Source organism: Camellia sinensis, chromosome 9 (genome assembly GCF_055761805.1).
Source record: "Camellia sinensis isolate YWXY chromosome 9, ASM5576180v1, whole genome shotgun sequence".
Taxonomy (NCBI): Eukaryota; Viridiplantae; Streptophyta; class Magnoliopsida; order Ericales; family Theaceae; genus Camellia; species Camellia sinensis.
Window position 1 is genome coordinate 79,799,874 of NC_138969.1, and position 13,215 is coordinate 79,813,088.

A 13,215-nucleotide genomic window follows, 5' to 3' on the forward strand; every position below is an offset into this window, starting at 1 on the left:
TTCAACTGTTTCTCTATGAATTTTACATTTTACTCTATTATTGGGATTCAACCGTCTCTATATGAGGAATATCATATCTAGTGGATTATTAATTCTTAATTTCTTTAGTTAAATGTGAGATTATATATTTTGTTGAATTATTAATCTAGTCTCAAGGTGATGGATGCTCAAACAAAGCCTTTGTTAATTGTTGGTATGTGGCCTAAATGTCAAATTGATGTGAAATATTACAAAAATGCGAATGATAAATCTAATTAATCACTTAGTGATATGATTTGTTATAATTAACGATTATGCTTGACATAAATGAATGCATATTTGGCGATGATATGATATAATATGAAAATTTATTTTATCTTGTAAGGATCATGTGCTAGGTCCTACATGTTTGAGTATGCTGGGTTATCTTCATGGTTGGAAAGGGAAAGTGATTCCCAGTGTGAAAATACAACAACAAATAATAAAAAACAAAATAATGTCCAATTATTAAATAAAGCTTTCCTCCAAAAGGATGTTAGAACTGTGAATTTAAAGTGTAATTAAGGACTCTCACTTTTAACTTGTCGTAGATGACTAATGTTTAACCAGGTGTTTATATGACTATGGAGGTATTAAAATTACATAATTTTAGTAGTGGATTGAGTGCATTATTTATTATCATTCTTTTCTTTTCTATTTGTTTGTTTGTTTGTTTTTTTTTTTTTTCCTATTTTGCCGAAAAGTCTAGATCAGTTTGATTGTCAATCATGCTTTCCAATAACCATGCTAGAAATGAAAATGGTATTATTTTCTTCTCCGAGTATGATATGCCGGTACCATTTGTGTAATTAGAGAACAAATTAATTTGTTTTTTTCTTTTCTTTTTAAGTCATAGGCTTACAACTCATGAGCTGTTTGACACCAGCTTAGAAGTGTTAATTTTGTTTTAGTTGTTTCTTTTGTTTTGTTTTGTTTTGTCTTGTTTTGTTCTTCTTTTTTTTTTCTTTCTTTTTTTTTTTTTTTTTGGCGTTAAAATAGTTGAAACCTGGTTGAGAAGTGGGAAGTAGAATCTTTTACAATAATTACACAAGGATTCAAATAGATAAAGGATCTTTTATATGAGAAATTGATTGTAAGGTTTTTTGTTTTGCATATGTTAAGTGATTAGCTACATCTACATATAGTCCTAATTATACTTCCTTTGCAGCCTCAGCCCTTTTGAACCAAATTATCTGTCAATGAATTGTACTAGCTTGTGACACAGAGAACAAGTTGTGTGATTTGTGCTATCAATCTGTTAGTTATATTATCTGCTTTTATTAGCACAATTCAAGTGTATATATCCATACCATCTAAAAAATAAAAAATAAAAATTGTATATATCCATATTTTAAAACTTTTTTTAGAGGGCAAATTACACTAACGGTGCCTATAGTTTGGAACTTATGTCACTTAAATCCATGACTTTTCAATTGTGATATATTTGACCATAAATTTTAAATCTTGTTCCAAATAAGGACAATTGAAGATATCATTACTCAATTTTAAGGGTAAAATTGTCAATTTAATAAAATATAAACTAACACTACAAGAAAATGCACCTTTGCCGACTAATTTGGCGAATAAAACATTTTTAGTCGCCAAAAGTAGAATATTTGGCGACTGAAAATTAATTTTGTCGGCATTGGTTTAATATGTGGCTACTAAAATATTTTAGTCAATACATATTTATAATTGGCAACTAAATTTCAATTTAGTCGGCAAAATTTAATTGTTTAGCGACAAAATAGGATATTAGTCACCGTTAGTGTACATTTTAGGCTAAAAAAAAAAATTTAATCTGTAATATTGCTTTTTCCTAACTAAAATATAAGTTAGTCGCGAAAGATGACGTTTCGCAACCAATATTTTTGTCACTGTTGAGTGATATTTGGCTACCAAAGCATTATAGTCGGCATAAGTTATTCCTTTCCTGACTAAGAATAAAATTCGTCGCTAAAAGGTTGAACTTTCAACGTGCACCACTTCTTTTATTGCTGCGCGCGCGTTAATCTGCTAGGCAACAGTGTATCACACACAACTTGACAACAGTGTATCACACACACACCTCACCAAATCTCACAGAAATCAGCCCCCCTCACCGTGGCCTACTGTACGAGTGACATTGCGACGAGGCACAAATCACCACCGTCGTAGCCGTACATCACAGGTTCTCTCTCTCTCTCTCTCTCTCTCTCTCTCTCTCTCTCTCTCGCTCTGCTTCTCAGTCTGTCTGTGCGTCTCTCGCTCTCTCGCTCGAGCCCTCTTCTACAATCTATCTGTCTGTCCCTGTCTCTCTCTATCTCTTTCTCTCTCTCTGTCTCACCCTTTTTGTGTTTCTGCCATTTTTGACATTGTTGCTGTAGGTTTCATTAAATATGTGGCTGTAATTGATTAAAAATTTCGAGCATGATGTTTAATGTGTGTGTGTATGTGCATATATAATGCTTTGTACATGTATTGTAGGCTTCTCTCCCCTCTCTCTTGCTCAACCTCTCTCACTCACAGTCTTTGTGTCTGTCGCTCTCTCTGTCTTTCCCCCCTTTCTCTGTTTCTCCTTTTTGAGTGTTTTACTTCTTGTGTTTTCTGCACCTGCCTTTGAATAAAGGCGCTTAAGGTTTGCATTGATTTATAGGATTTTCAAATTTATATCTATTTCAAAAACGACTTATGCCATTGATTTTTCTTTTATTGTCTTGTTTCACCACCTACTTGGATATACTTGAAAAATGACTTATGCCATTGTTTGATGAATAATTATTAAGAAACTAGTGAACAAGAATACCCGGTGACATTAAACAGTGACTTATGTCATGGCTCCCATTATCATAGTATATTTTCTCTTTGGTTGTTCAAATATGAATTTCAAGCAAACAAGATATAGAAGAGGTTAATGCAGTTTATTTGAATTGTTTCTTATTATTATTAATTATGATAACATATTTATTAAGTAAAAATAATTTAAATAATTAAAAAAATAATTGATTATCTCTAAATGTTTAAGGAATGATACTTTTCATTTCTATTGTTTAATTATTAACTTTTAACTTATAATAAATTGTATTAAACAGACTCGAACACAATGGTGATGGCTCTGTCCTCAAATCACTAGAATTAGACTAAGAATATTTTTATTTTGCTGTCCCTATACTCACGACCATTAAAGTATTAAAAATTTTACTAATTTGCAACCATATAGATACTATAAGATATAGAGATTTAACTATAGGGAATCATATATACTATAACTAACTCACCTTTCATTTTGTTTTGATATAGCTGGAAGTATCGACATAAACATGCATATAATTATAAATTTTACGATGAAATATGCATATGGTGCTCTTAAAGTCGTGCTAGAGGGGAGATTTAATATAGGTTAAGTCAATTCTATTCAAGATCACCATATCAGCATGTTACGTTGATATTCTTGACCATGATTAATTGCACAAGCCAGTGAATCAAAATCATCTATTTCCTTGAAAAAGATGAAAGAGAAACCTAAACTCCATAATGAATGGATTTATCATTATTGTTATTATTATTTTATTTTTAGCTAAAGTTATTTGCAAGGAGTGACGAAGTGACGTTGATGAATGATCATTTCAACTTTAAGTCTAAAAGAGCAACAAAATGTGAGAGATCAATGATTTCAATGTGCTTATTTTTTTCTTAGAATGTATAAATATATGTAAACACAGAGAGTGAATTAAAACGGGCACCAACCCCAATTATCATTAATATTAGTTCTCTTCTATCACAGGGCACAAAACCAAACACCACTGTGAGGAAAAATTTCAAACCTTTTGAGATATACATATGCTATATCTAAATATTTCACTGTTAGGCATTTTCGGTCCAAATTAACAATAAGTACGAAATATGTGCTAAAATGTATCCAGAGGGCAAACCAAAAATGAGAGAATCCTAGCTTCCATTTGGCATTTACTCGTAAATTAACATTCTTTCGTCTTCATGGCTGCAACATCCCAAAAGCCTAACCAGATTACAGTGTTGAAGTTTAGCGATCAAAGTCACTTAAGTTTTGAATTCACTAAGAACTTGTTTTGCGATAGTCGAGAGCCATTTGACAGCTATTTCCTTTCCAGTTGATAGCAGGCCCTATGATAATCAATATGAAGATTTAGTTTGATCATCATGCGAAAGATTATAGTATGTTTTCTTTGTGAAGGATTTCATTTGTCCACTAAAATAGCTAGTGTATGAATGGAACAAACTGACCTTGTAAGACCCATTTTTCATTTTTTAGGTTTCATGGTTTTGGTTATAAATTTCTTTGTGAGTGAGGGATAATAAAATGTTCTTCTAAAATGCCCTTATATTATTTCTCAAACTGGAATGACACTATATCCAAGTATTGTTAGTTAAGATTTTCTGAGCATCTGTTCTGAGATTTTTTGTGATTGGATATAGTGAATACAATTATTTATTGGAGATGTATAGTAATGAAAAATTATGAAAAACATATTCAGAAACCAATATTAACTCATTTTACGTCTTGTTATATTATATTAATTTCTTGAACGTACACAAGTGTGTTATATTATATTTAAGCTTTGATACAATTATCAAACTCTGAATGTTGTTTCTGAGGCCATGTGCTTCCTGAGATATCAAGTATTCTTTCTTTGATGAACCATTTATAGATGTCTCAACATACATTTTCCTTTTGTGATTGAACTTTATTTTTGTTATTATTTTTCTCACATGTTCTAATATCCTGAATGAAATGGCACTGACAGACATTAATAAGTAGGGATGGTTTTATATCCAATCTAATGATTCAAGTGCCTTTTCAAACAATTAATGAGGAAGTTGGTGAAAAGAATGCTTTCTATTCGCATTGGGCTTTGATATTGGTTTAGTCACAGAATTTGGATACATGTTGCATACAAATAGAAGATTGTTACATTAGCTTTATTTTAGTAATGACAGATTTAGTAATGATGGTTCTAAATTTAACAATGTTCCTTATAATAAAAGACTTTAGAAAAACTGATAATTGATTCATCATAAAAGATTGCTTCTTTGATATGTTATTTGTCACTTGTTGCCAAATTCATTCATAAAGTTGGGCATTTTTTAATCCAATTCTAATGTTTTTTTTTTTTTTTGTTTTTTTGTTTTTTGTAGATGACTTTGTTGCGTGGACTTTCAGAGTAATATTTTGGTGTATGGAGAAGAAATTTCACTTTTGTATAGAACTAATATAATTCTTTTGTCGTCCCTGATTTTTGTGCAATTCACTATTATTGATACAGAAAACTTTTGGCAGCCAACAGATAATTACTGGCGTGGTACATAGATCACCTTTTGTCGCCGTACATATATATGATTTTTTTGTCGTGGTACATAGATGTACTTTTGTCTTGGTACATACATCACCTTTTGTTATGGTACAGATTACGATGGTAATTCGTACTATGCCAAATGGTCATTTCACATGGTAGTAAATGTAATTTTTGTATATGGAGGGCTTTGATTTTTGTATGATTCTATATTTTGTATGGAATTATTATTTTAGTTTGGATAATAGTTGGTTTGTATGTACTTTGACAGTTAAAGTTATTTATTTTTTATATACGGATGCAGATTGTGGAATGATTGATAGTATATGTATCATTTTATTTATATACGTATTACAGGTTGCATGGAATACAGACATGTCATGGAGAAATTGTAATATTTGCAATAAAACATAATATCATGTTTTTGGCGACTAAAAGTTTTGTAGCAAAAAAAAAAAAAAAAAAATTCAAACATTTGGTGACTAAACATTTTGTAGCTAAAAGAAAATCAAACTTTTGGCGACTCAGATATTTCGTAGCTAAAAACACATGTTGAAGAATAAAAATACTTTTGCCGACTAAAAATTTAGTAGCAAAAAATGTAGGAGTTTAGGCGACTAAATTTTTAGTAGCCAAAACAAAAACTATTTGCCGACTAAAATTTTAGTAGCCAAAAATATAGGAGTTTTAGTGACTAAATTTTTTGTAGTCAAAGCAAAAACTATTTGCCGATTAAAATTTTAGTAACCAAAAAAATTTGACTTTAGGCGACAAAAATATTTAGTAGCTAAAAGCTTTTTCCGCGACTAAATCTTTGGTCATCAACAATAATTGAGGCTTTTGGCGACAAAAAAAATCGGTCGCCAAATATGTATTATTTAATTTTTTTTTCCAAGCTTTTGGTGACTAAAATAAGTTTAGTCGCCAATTAGCTTTCCCGACTACTCTTCGGCTACTAATTCTACGACCAAAAAATTTAGTCGCTAAAGTCCTTCGGAGACTAAAAATTGACTTTTGGCGACTAAAAATTTAGTCGCCAAAAGTGAAAATTCTTGTAGTGTAATTTGACAAAAATAAATGTCAAAAAAATATTTTTGAATTTTTAAAAATTATTTCTACCCACCAAAAATAAAATTGTGTAAAATTGATAAATCTTTTACACATTAATTTATTTTTACCAATTTTTTTTTTTTGGATGATGATCATGTAATAGATGGTTATTTTTATTTTCATTAAATTAGTTTTTATTTTTTCAAAACTAAAATATGACGACAACTTTGATATCATTATTAAACCAATCCATTAAATCAAAAAATCCAAAAATAAAAACATTTCATATAATAAGGCCTAGTTTGGCATCCTTAAAAAAATTCAAAAAGTCAAAAAATTACTAAAAAGTTAAAAAGTTATCACTATTCACAAGTTAAAAATATAAAAAATTTAATTTACACAATATTTTTAATACAAACCAACCAGTTGGTGTGACTGGTACTCAACTGATAAAAGTGTACTTATTGGGCTGCCAAAAGAAAAAAAGAAAAAAAATTAGGTATATATATTCATTAAATTGGAGGGTAATGTTGGGCTAGTGGGGGCCCATCACGGGTCTTGTTTTAATAATTTGAACCGTCAATATGTACAACTTGTCGAGTACTATATGGCTGTAAAAAATCACATTGATCGGATATCGCTAAGTATATGATCAAATCAGTTTTGTATAAAAAAGGGATGATGTTATAGTTAATAGTTGACAAAAAACTAACACGATCAGATAGCTATCGATATCCGATCACCGTGACTTTTTCCAAGCATATAGTACTCGATGACTTCTTTACATTGAACAGTTCTGATTAGCAAAACGAGGCCCGTGGTGGGCCCCCATGGCCGAACAACACAGTCCAATTCAAGCCTGAAATGAGGCAATCATTTCCTATCTCCTAATTCGCCCACTGCTCTGCCAGACTGTATGGGCTACATCACTAACTTCTCCTATACACTTATTTATACAATTTTTTAATACACATTTTTTCGTAAAAATTCTAAAAGTTAACCCAAACATCTATATTTTTTTCTCAACTTTTTAGTCCAAAAAGATAAAAAATACACTTATTTGGGACACCCCAAACAACCTCTAAATATATTGATTACACATTAAAAGTCTAACAACCACACATTATATGATCATCATCTAAACACATAATAAAAATTAATTTGGTAAAATAAATAAATAATTAAATATATGTGTAAAAGATTTATCAATTTTACATAATTTTATCTTTAATGGATAGAAATAATTTTTAAAAATTCAAAAATATTTTTTTGACATTTATTTTTGTCAAATTAATTTATATTTTATCAAATTGAAAACTTTGCTCTTGAAATTGAGTAATGGTATCTTCAATTGTCCTTATTTTTTTGAATAAGATTCAAAATTTATAGTCAAATATGTCACAATTGAAAAATCAGAAATTAAAGTAACATCAGTCGTAAACTGTTAGGACTGTTAGTGTAATTTGCTCTTTTTTACACTGTGTTTGAATCATGAATTGAATAGTAATTTGAAAAAAGAAAATAATTTTTTTTTTTATTAATTTTGCCTTGTATTTCGTTTATATTTTTTTTCACATTTTTTAATCTAAATTCACTTAGTAAGAAGCCAAAGAGAAAATCTAAGGAGAGATCTTTGCTCGTTGCGTTGCTCGTGCAGGAGTGCCCCTTATCTTTGACTTAAAAGCCTATTTTTTATCACTTCAAGATTGCAGACTTCAATGCCAAATATAGAGTAGAGAAAAAGAAAATGATATCCTGGCATTTAATTTGTTAACCACCACACCTCATCATTCTTATCCATGCCCACACTTTTCTGCCCGACTTCAAGAAGCATTAATTTATCATGGATGGGGAGTTGTTTTCTCAAAACCTAATTGTGATGTCATATCTTTCAAATTTTTAAATTGTGTTTGAATTTTAAATTAATTTGTGAAGAATTTTTTGTCTTTTAGTGTCTGTTTCACAAGTTTTGTAACATTTGTCATTTATGTTGGGTTTATAAATTTGTGAAGAAAAAAAAAAAAGAAAAGAAAAGTGAATGAAATAGAAGTTAATTATTTTATTTTTTATTTTTTATTTCTATTTTTGATTTATTGTTTGTTCACTAATCTTTTTACAAATTCAAAAACCAAACATAATCTTACTATTTCTGCCAAAAATCACCTATACAAATATATATATATATATATATATATATTGCGTGTTCCTTTCTTATCCCCACTGCCCTCCAATTCCATGCTTTATGTGAGAAAAAACTTACCAGAGTGTGTAGATGGCTGCTGGAGAGCACCAACATGGAAATGGGTGCACATTCATTATTGTTGTGGAGTCATATTGGTCTATTTTAATTCAAATCGTTCACATTTTAAAATATATGTATAATATATCTGTAAAAAATTAAGTTGATCGGATATCGTTAAGTTCTTCATTCACTCATATTTGTATTCAGTTTTAGGGTGATGCTATGGTACATTTAGATGCACCATACATTTAGTTATGAACTTATATGATTTTATGTCATAACTAATGTCATATTAGTCATAACCGCTATCATATTACTCATAACTTAGTTATATTTAGTTATTTATTTATATCATATTATCTCATAACCAGGTCATAACTAAATTATTTAAATAATTTAACTCTCAAATAGGCAATCGGTGTAGCCGGTTACAAGGGGAAACAAAATTGAATCAGTCGTGTTTGACCCTCTTGTTGGCTCTTCTCCTCCCTCTTCTCTTCTGCCATAGCCGAAGCTTCCAAGGACCACCAACTTCGTCGGCGAACCGGGCTTTAGCCATGTCGACATCTTCTTCACAAGCTCTCACTCTCTGGATGTCTCCACCATGGGTTTGTGAGCAAAGACCTAGTCATCGTCTTTTCCCTTCCCTCCAGTCGAATCGAATTTTTCCGAGAACTCTTTTCCGTAGTTCAGGTCTGTTGCTAACTCTAAGGTTCATCTAAATGTGCCATTGGTGCTCTGATTTCAAAACCCTAACCCTTATTGAATATCTGTTATTAATTTTTTTTATCAGTCAAAATTAATATCTATAGCCACCCAAGATAGTTGTGCCCATTAGGGCTTTGATTTCAAAACCATAACCGTAAAGAATGAATATTTGATATTTGTGCTCATTCAAAATTACCATCGGTTCTCAGTCATATTCACATTTCTTTAATTGCTTTCACTTTACTTTGGCATTGTTTATCCACTATTTTTTTCATATTTTTGTACCCAAAGCAAAAAATCTAAACGAGGTTTTTATTTTTATTTTGACATTGCAAATTTTTCTATATAAAAAAAAATTCTTTGCTTGTAAGTTACAAAATTACTTTGTTAAGTTTTTATTAAGATATATATATATATATATATTTTAAAGTTTGGCATATCTAATTTTTTATTAGATACATGTAAAGTAAAAAATCTAGACAAATAAAACAAACACTTATTTTAACTGAGTAATGTGTAAAAGAAAATTTATAGTAACATAATATAAGCTAATTGGTGTGAATATCATAAATGGGTAACGTTTGCCAAGGGATTCCTTGCTCAGATTCATATCATAAACGGTTAACGTTTGCCTGTTTGTTAGATGATTCAGTCAGATATGATTTTAACTGGACTTTTGGAATACATGCATGTAACACACAGAGGCCTCTTTCTGCCTTCACCATTTTTTGAAAGAACAAGGGATAAAGAAAACAAACCAAAGCCTCTTCATGGGACAGAGACACTTCAGAAGGGAAGCAATTAATTTGTCAAGGAGGGACTGGAATAGTTTCCACCCATCTTTTAGAGTCCAAAATTATTTTGTGTTACTTATTAACTGCCCTGCCTTATTAAACAAAGTTGTGTTAACTAATATATAGTCCCATGGTCTACTTATGAGAGTATCTAATTCCCAAAAAGCAAAGAGGGCTAAAGATTTGCATTTACAGATGGAAATTTATGGTGAGAATTGCAACCATTTTTTGGTTCCTTTTATTTATAGTTTATTTTCTTTCTCCTGGTAGAACATGATATATGATAGTGTTTAGGCTTAGACCCTGCTTGATGTAATTATCGCAAGGATTGGTAGGATCCATTCAAGTATATTTTATTGTTTGTTAACCCTCCTTTATTGGAGCCATTCCACTTTCTATAATGTGGAGATCTCAGGTTCAATGCATGGATGCTAATTTTATACACAGACTGGAAGTCGAACTCTATTTCTTCTTGATTGATGCAGTCCAGTATTATTTGAAGTGGGATTCTTCTACTTTAGGCTAATGGAAACATCCATTTTGTTTCACTGGAATGCTATATGGTTTTGTATGAGACACAACCTTAACCATGTGGTGCATAATTGTTTTGTTAAAAAAAGGAAAAAAAGAAAAAGAAAAATAAGCATGTCTTGCAAAATGTGATGTAGGCAACACATATTTTAGTAGTTGATAAGGGTTACCCTCTCTTAAGCATTGAGTGAGCCCTTAATGCAAAGAAAGTATCAAGCTGATTTTCTGACTATTACAATTGGTGATGGATATTAAATGTTGTCTCTTTCCTATGCAATCAATACAAGTTTAGGTATCACACAGTTGTTTGATCTACTTGTGAATGACTATTTTCTATAGTTCAGAATCAAGACATACGAACCAGTTATGTTCTATCAGCCAGTGTGATGCAAATTCTCTTTTGAGTGAGGTAATATAATAGGTCATATTGACATTTTTGTTTCAATATCTCAAGCATTACTTAACATGCCTAGATGTGCATATGATTTTATCCAACATATAACATGATTTATGTTGGAAGCGGAATAGCCTCGGTCTTGGAGAAGTTGCATGACTGAAACAAATTTTGTTGTTCTTTGCACTGTATCTTCTGAATCTGAATCCCATTCTGGAACATGCTTATGTCTGTATCATTATATTTCTTCTATTATTTGCTTCCTTTTTTCCTATGATGTCTTACAAACTTTTTGCAAAACTCATGGTGTAGCAACATTTGATATAACTTGTTCTTTTCTGGTTAGTTCAACACGTAATTCAATGAAACAAACTTTTGACATCACTATTTGCATGACAAGATAGGCATCACTTTTTCCTCCCAGAACCATAATTTCTTCATATTCATGCACATTGTTAGTGGCCCTCCCTCTTTAAAAGTTGTGGGTTTTTAGATTTTTCAATGGAGAAGAAAGAGTTTGGAGCTGGGTGGAGGAAATGGATCAGGGACTTTCTTTCTTCTTCGAATCTTTCAGTAGTAGTTAATGGAAGTGGGGATTTGTTTAGAGCCACTAGGGGCTTAGACAAGGGGTTACCGTATCCCTATTTATTTTTACATTAGTGGTTGATGTTTTGAACTGATTGGTTGATAGGGAAAAGGTGGGTTTGGTGGATGGCTTTTTGATATGTAGGGATAATGTTTCCATGTTCCACTTTTAGTTTTCAGATGATAACATTATCTTTTGGTAAGGAAGTAAAAATGGTTTATTTGCCTTCCTTGTTAAGAGTGTTTGAGTTGGTTACGGGGCTTAAGGAGAATTTGGATAAAAGTACCATTGTGAGGATTAATTTCCGTAAAGAAAGTTTATAGGGATTCGTTTGCTAGTATGGTTCATTGAGTCTTTACCCCTGAAGTATTTAAGGCTTCCTTTGGGGGTAATCCTAGGTCTAGTATTTTTCTAGGCTCTAGTGATGGATAAGATTGGCAAGAGACAATATGGTTGGGTTGGGAATAAAGAAGCATAAACTTGCATTTGAATTCATTTTTAATGTGGAACACAAAAATGAAGATCATTATGCCGTTTTCAAAAAGTCTCCAAGTACCAGAATTAGTGTTAGCCACTATTGCGCTGGCACCAACATTCAGCATATTTGAAATTCCATGAGGGTTTTTTTTCCTCTTTTGTAACATCTCATCGATAGTGCAATGATACAATACTTCAAATTTTTCTCTCTTATTTTGGTGCATATAGTGTTAACGTATGATGTATAAGAGACTTCCTACTATTAACAAGTGTATGGTATGTTTGTTGATGTGACAACATGCATCAGAAAATGGTTTCAATGTGTGCAAAATGCTCACTTTTTTTTTTCTGAAATGTTAGAAAATTATGAAGAAAGAAAAATCATTGGTTCTATGTTTCCACTACGAAGTCTCTAGTTTTTTTTTACTTTTGTTCTTTTATTTTTATTTTTTGTGTGTGGCAAATATCATATAAGAGATTGATGACTGTAAATAGTTTACTTGTGTACACATTTTATCTCCTTCTCTAAAGGGTAATTTCCACTAGCCTTTCTTGAGGGTCAGTCAGCAACTGTAAATAGTTTCTTTTACATTCATCTTTTAGCAATACAATCAGTTATTGGGACAATTTATTTTTATTTCTATCTTCTGCAGATTTCAAGGGCATCTTTAATGCCTGAATCAACCCACATTGCTAAGCCAGTTGCCTCATGGCTTGTTGACTTTCTTGTATGGATGTCACCCGAGGCTTTTGGTTGCTGTCGGAAATTTGTAGATGGTAGATATTGTCCCCCTGATGACTAGGTTGGTGATATACCATGCTTTTCATGTGGTTAATTAGTGGGAATGATTGCTGTCTAGATCAATGTCTGGAAATGCTCATTGTTTTTTCTTTTCTTAGTCGAAGTCCTTCGTTGTTAATTAAAGTTTTTATTAATATGCCCTCTCTCTCTCTCTGTCTCAAGTATCATCCATATTAATGTATGGTCCAATAGTTTATGGTATCTTGTATTTTTGAAAGGGGGAAAAAAAGAAGGTACAATTCTGAATGATTTTTGAGATGTTAATGTGTTGTATTTCTTAAAGAACCAGCTGGTATGGCGTTCA

The 13,215-nt window shown here is 31.2% G+C and overlaps 1 long non-coding RNA gene across 1 annotated transcript; it reads left to right on the forward strand.

The window, feature by feature from the left end:
* Positions 1–10,179: 10,179 nt before the first annotated feature.
* On the forward strand, positions 10,180–12,896 carry LOC145799130 (uncharacterized). Its single transcript, XR_014341145.1, has 3 exons — positions 10,180–10,329; positions 10,992–11,061; positions 12,763–12,896. It is a non-coding gene; the product is annotated as an uncharacterized LOC145799130 (long non-coding RNA).
* Positions 12,897–13,215: the final 319 nt, after the last annotated feature.